Source organism: Hypanus sabinus, unplaced genomic scaffold, assembly GCF_030144855.1.
Source record: "Hypanus sabinus isolate sHypSab1 unplaced genomic scaffold, sHypSab1.hap1 scaffold_125, whole genome shotgun sequence".
Lineage (NCBI taxonomy): Eukaryota > Metazoa > Chordata > Chondrichthyes > Myliobatiformes > Dasyatidae > Hypanus > Hypanus sabinus.
This window is the reverse complement of record NW_026779314.1, coordinates 429,213-435,212: the sequence shown is the minus strand read 5'-3', so window position 1 is coordinate 435,212 and position 6,000 is coordinate 429,213.

Genomic DNA, 6,000 nt, shown 5'->3' with positions numbered 1-6,000 from the left:
GATTTACTTTTCATCCAAAAAATTGTTTTAGTTAATGTTTATGCTTCGAATATTGACTGTCCCAAATTTTTAAAATGTTTAATCCCTCGATGGACAGATCTATGTCCATTCATGTTCTTCCGAATAAATCGGCCTCTCTCATCCACTCCTTTATGGTTATTTCTGGAATCTCTGAAATTTGGCAATTTCTACATCCCAAGGATAAAAAATTTCAATGTTTTCGCATGTTTATAATAATTATTCCGGAATTGACTATTTCTTTATTGATCATCGTTTCCTTGCGGACGTTATTGATTGTAACTACGACTCTATTACTATCTCTGATCATACACCTTTGAAGCAATCTATTAAGACAACGGATTCATCCTGTTAAACCATGGAAGTTCAACTCCACATCAGTGATGAGACTTTCTAAACTTTATTAAACAACAAATTGATTTGTTTTTTTTTCAACAAACTTTACAGAACAAACTTCTAGGGGAATATTATGGAATACTTTTAAAGCTTTTATCCGTTGACAAATTATTTCATACTCTGCTGGAGTCAGAAAACGAATTAACACTGAAATACATATGTTGGTTGATAAAATTAAAGAAATTAATAAGACTTACTCTGTGACCCCTAGTAAAGAACTCTGTAAAAAGAGAGTTGAACTTCAAATGGAGCACAGTTTGCTGACATCCTCTTCGACTGAAAATCAGTTAGTTAAATCTAGGACTCAATTTGTAATCATGGGGAAATATCTGATAAATTATTGGCTAATCAATTGAAAACTCTTTCAGTTAAACGGCAGATCATTAAGATTCGTTAACGAGATGGCACTTTGACGGTTGATTATAAAGAGATAAATAAAGCATTTCAAGATTTATAACTCTCTATATCAATCAGAATTTTCCGATGATTCTTTCATAATGGATTTTTAAGGATGCGTTAACTGCAGGTAAACCACCGCAATCTTTTTATGACGCCTCCATGTTTTTACTTCTTAAAAAAAAATAGACCCTACTGAATGTGCATCATATCGGCCAATATCCTTGCTGAATATGGATTCCAAGAATTTTACCAAACATTTGGCCAGTAGATTGGAAAACATATTACCTCAAAGTATATCTGAGGACCAAATGGGATTTATTAAAAATCGTTATTCATCTTTTAGAAAATTAATTAATATAACTCCGACTCCTACATCTAGAAACCCAGAATGCGTCATTTCCTTAGATGCTTAAAAAGCGTTTGACAGAGTTGAATGGCAATATTTATTCCATACTCCGCAGAATTTTAACTTCAGCCCGACATGTATATCATGGATTAAATTAATATATAATAACCCTTTGTCTTCGGTTCTTACCGACAAACAAATATCTCCCATTTTTCAGATGTTTCGTGGCACGAGTCAAGACTTTTCTTTTAGTCCTCTACTATTTGATATTGCTTTAGAACCCCTAGCCATTTCTACTCATTCAACATTTTTGGTACTTTACTTTACTTCACTTTATTGTCACCAAATAATTGATAGTAGAGCGTACAATTATCACAACGATATTTGATTCTGCGATTTGCGCTCCCTGAAGGACAAATCGAATTAAATATAATAAAAAATTAAATTATATGTCATAATTACAAAATAGAAAAGGGAACGTAAGGTAGTGCAAGTCAGGTCCGGATATTTGGAAGGTCGGGCCCAGATCCGTGTCAGTATCTCTTCAGCAGTCTTATCACAGTTAGAAAGAAGCTGTTCCCAAATCTGACCGTACGAATCTTCATGCTGCAGAATCTTCTCCCGGAGGGAAGATGGATAAAAAGTGTGTTGGCTGGGTGGGTCGTGTCCTTGATTATCCTGGTAGCACTGCTCCGACAGAGTGTGGTGTAAAGTAAGTCCAAGGATGGCAGATTGGTTTGTGTGATGTGCTGGGCTATGTTCACGATCTTCTGCGGCTTCTTCCGGTCTTGGACTGCACAATCTCCGTACCAGGTTGTGAATCACCCTAGAAGAATATTTTCTACTGTGCACCTATAAAAATGGTGAGGATTTTAGGGGACAGGCCAAATTTCTTCAGCTTTCTCGGGAAGTAAAGGTGCTGACGGGCCTTCTTGGCAGTGGACTTTGCCTGGTTAGACCAAGTCACGTAATTTGTGATATTCACCCCGAGGAACTTCAAGCTTTCGATTTGTTCCACCTGCGCACCACCGATGTAGATGGGGTCGTGCGGTCCGCTACACCTTCTGGTCAACAATCAATTCTTTCGTCTTGCTGACGTTGAGGAATAGATTATTGTCTTCGCACCATGCCACCAGGTTCTTAATTTCTTTTCGGTACTCAGAATCATCATTACCCAAGACACGGCCTACAATTGTGGTGTCACCGGAAAACCTGTATATTGAGTTTGATGGAAACTTGGCGATACAATCCTGGGTGTACACTGAGTACAGCAGGGGGCTGAGTACACAGCCTTGTGGGGCACTGGTGCTCACATTTATTGTAGAGGAGACCTTGTCCCCTAATTTTACAGCCTGGGTCCTGTCCGTGAGGAAGTTGTGGATACAGCTGCAGATCTGATTGCTAAGACACAGGTTCCGGAGCCTAAGAATCAGTTTATTTGGAATGATGGTATTAAAGGCAGAGGTTTAGTCAATGAAAATGAGCCTTACATTTGCGTCTTTATTCTCCAGGTGTTCGAAGGAGGAATACCGTGCCAGAGAAATGGCATCTGCCGTTGTCCTGTTGGTCCGGTAGGCGAATTGCAAAGTGTCCATGTTGACAGTTCGGTTATGGTTGATGTGTAACTTAACCAATCGCGGGAAGCACTTCATAGCAATTGATGCTAGAGCCACAGGTCGTTAGTCAATTAGGCATGCTACCTTGCTTTTCTTCGGCAGCGGGATTACCGTTGCATTCTTCAAACACGAGGGAAACTTGGACTGAAGCAGGGGAAGTTGAAGATGTCAGAAAACACTCCAGCGAGCTCGCTTGCACAGGCCCGGAGAACCCGTCCCGGGACGCCTTCCTTGGATTTATTTTCATGAAGGTTCTTCTACCGTCTTCCTCGGTGACGATGAATCTTGAAGCCACCAGATCTGGTTCATCCAAAGGGGACGGGACGCTCCTATTCTGTTCGAAACTTGTGTGGAATACGTTAAGTTCGTCAGGAAGAGAAGCGCAACAGTTATTGATATTACCCATGGGGAAGGGCCATTTAAGCTATCACTATATGTTGATGATTTGTTATTATACATCTCTGATCCTGAGAGATATATTCCTGTTATTTCAGCTTTTCTGTCTATAAAGTGAATTTTAATAAGTGAATTATTCCTATTAAATATGCAAGTTCTAATATATAACAATCTACCATTTAAGGTAGTTACAGATATCTTTACTTATTTGGTATTAAAATCACCAAGAAACATAAAAACTTATTTATACTTAACTTTTCACCTTTAATTGACCAAATCAAGCAACTTGTTAGTAAATGGTCAACATTGTCTTTCTCATTGGTTAATCGAATCAGTGCTATTAAGATGACAGTTTTACCTAAATATTTATATTTATTTCAGGCACTACCAATTTTTATTCCTAAATCTTTTTTTGATATTATATATTTCAAAATATCCTCGGATGTGTGGCAGAACAAAAATCGTAGATTACGTAAAATATACTTACAGAAGTCTAAGAAAGAAGGTGGTTTGACAAAGCCATTTTACTACTGGGCAGTCAACATGCGATATTTAATATTCTGGAGACAGGAATCGGAGACATTACAAAGTCCAGAATGTGTAAATTGGGAGTGTAAATTTGTACAAGGCTTTTCACTGTTCTCTATTTTAGGATCTTCGCTTCCCTTTGTTTTTTTTTTCTAAATTGAATAAACAAATAACTAACTATAATTAAATATAAATTACGAATATGGTTTCAATTTCGTAAATTTTTTGGTTTGCAAAAGTTCATCCTATGAAGCCCTATTATAGATAACTTTTTTTTTCAGCCCTCTTTTATGGACCATGCCTTTGAACTATAGAAAACCCGAGGTATAACATGTGTTCGTGATTCATTTTTAGGTAATTGATTTATGTCCTTTGAACAGTTGTCCAATAAATATAATTTGTCTAGAACACATTTTTAAATTCTTACAAATTAAGTTTTTTTGAATGATATGTTACAGTCCGTTCCGAATTTATACCCAATTGATATTACGAAAAATTCTAGGTTTGAATCTCTGTCAGAAGGGTTTAGTAGCCGTCATTTATAATATGATGATGAAAATACAACCATGGATGTCAGATAAAATGAAGAAGGAATGGGAAAGAGAACTTCATTGCTCTTTACCTACAGAGCAGTGGGAGAAAATTCTACAGTTATTTAACTCCTCTTCTATTTGTGTCAAACATGCCTTAATACAATTCAAGGTTGTACATTGTGCTCATATGTTCAAGGACAAACTTGCTCGATATTTTTCTCATGTTAATCCAAACTGTGACAGATGTCATTCTGAAGTTGCATCATTGACTCACATGTTTTGGTCTTGCCCTTGTTTTCAAAATTACCGGAAAAAATATTTTTGGCGTTATTTCAACAGTTTTGAATATTAAATTGCAACCTCATTCTATTACTGCAATTTTCGGCTTAGCAATAGTGGATAACAGTCGTTTACCCCCTCAGCTCGCCGAATGATTGCATTTGTCACATTGATGGCTGGAAGATCTTTTCTGTTGAACTGGAAAGAAAGTTATCCCCCAACTACATGTCAATGGTTTTCCCAAACTATTTCTTGCTTGAGTTTAGAAAAAAATTAAAAATGTCATTTTTTACGTCTTGCTCAAATTTGAAGAAACCTGGAGACCAATTATTCAACATTTTCATATGAGTTAATCTGACCTTTACCAAACCTTATTCTTATCATCTTTAATTATTTGGATAGAGGTGCAGAGTTATTGACATTACTGTGTATATTTCATATGATACAATAATCCATGTCGGTGAGGTTTTTTTGTTTTTTTTTTTTCCCAGTTTTGTAACATACTATAAGTTTGGGAGGTTAATATATTTGAATTATTAACTGATTGCATTTGTATTCTAGCCTATCAATTATGTACTCTCAACGTCTCTGTATTCGATATTTTTCTTTTTATGTTTGTTTGAAATCTAATAAAAAGCTTTAAAAAGAAAAATAAATATTGACAATTTGAGTATCGAGTTTTTGAAAGTGAGTCTGTAGGTTGTGAGATCTTTTCAGTGTTGGGTGAGAGAAGTTACCTTCTCTCGTTCAGCAGCCTGGGATGGCCGACGGGTCATAGCTGCTCCTGAACAGGTGGTGCGCTACCGAAGGCTCTCCTGCCTCCTGCCCGATGGTTGCAGAGGAAGAGAGCATGGCCTGGATGGCAAGGGTCCTTGAACATGAATGCTGCCCCTGGACTAAGGAGAGAACGTGAGGAAGTCCTGGACAGATTTTAGTTAGCGCAGTAGAAAGCTGAGAATCGTGACCACCGGTACTAATCGCTGGATTGCTGGCTCTGGCATGTGCCAGTGATGGTGAGGATAGGAAGAATTGCCAGGTAAATGTGTTGCTGATGAGTTGTTGTAGGGAGCAGGCAAGGATTCAGATTTAAAGATCATCGGGAACCCCTCTGGAGAACGTAAGGGGCGGATTAAACCTGAATATCAATGTGGGCGGGTTTGCTGAAGCTGTTCGGGAATGTTTCTGGCAGGGCAGTGGGAACAAGAGAGATCTTGCTGAATATGAGGCAGTTAGTTTACTAATACTAATGTATATTGAGGCTCCTAACAAGGAGAGGCTAATGACAGCAAATAATTCTGTCAACACGATGAGTCACAAAGAAAAAGGTGGACAAAATCGAGAACATTGAATAGAGGGTGAAGGTATTATATTTTAATTCACACAGCGTGGGGAATCAGGTAGATGAACTTGTGTGTATGATGCTGGTGTGGACATTACTGAATCGTGGAAGAATGAAGATTGCAGCTGGGAGCTTAAAGTCCAAGAATAG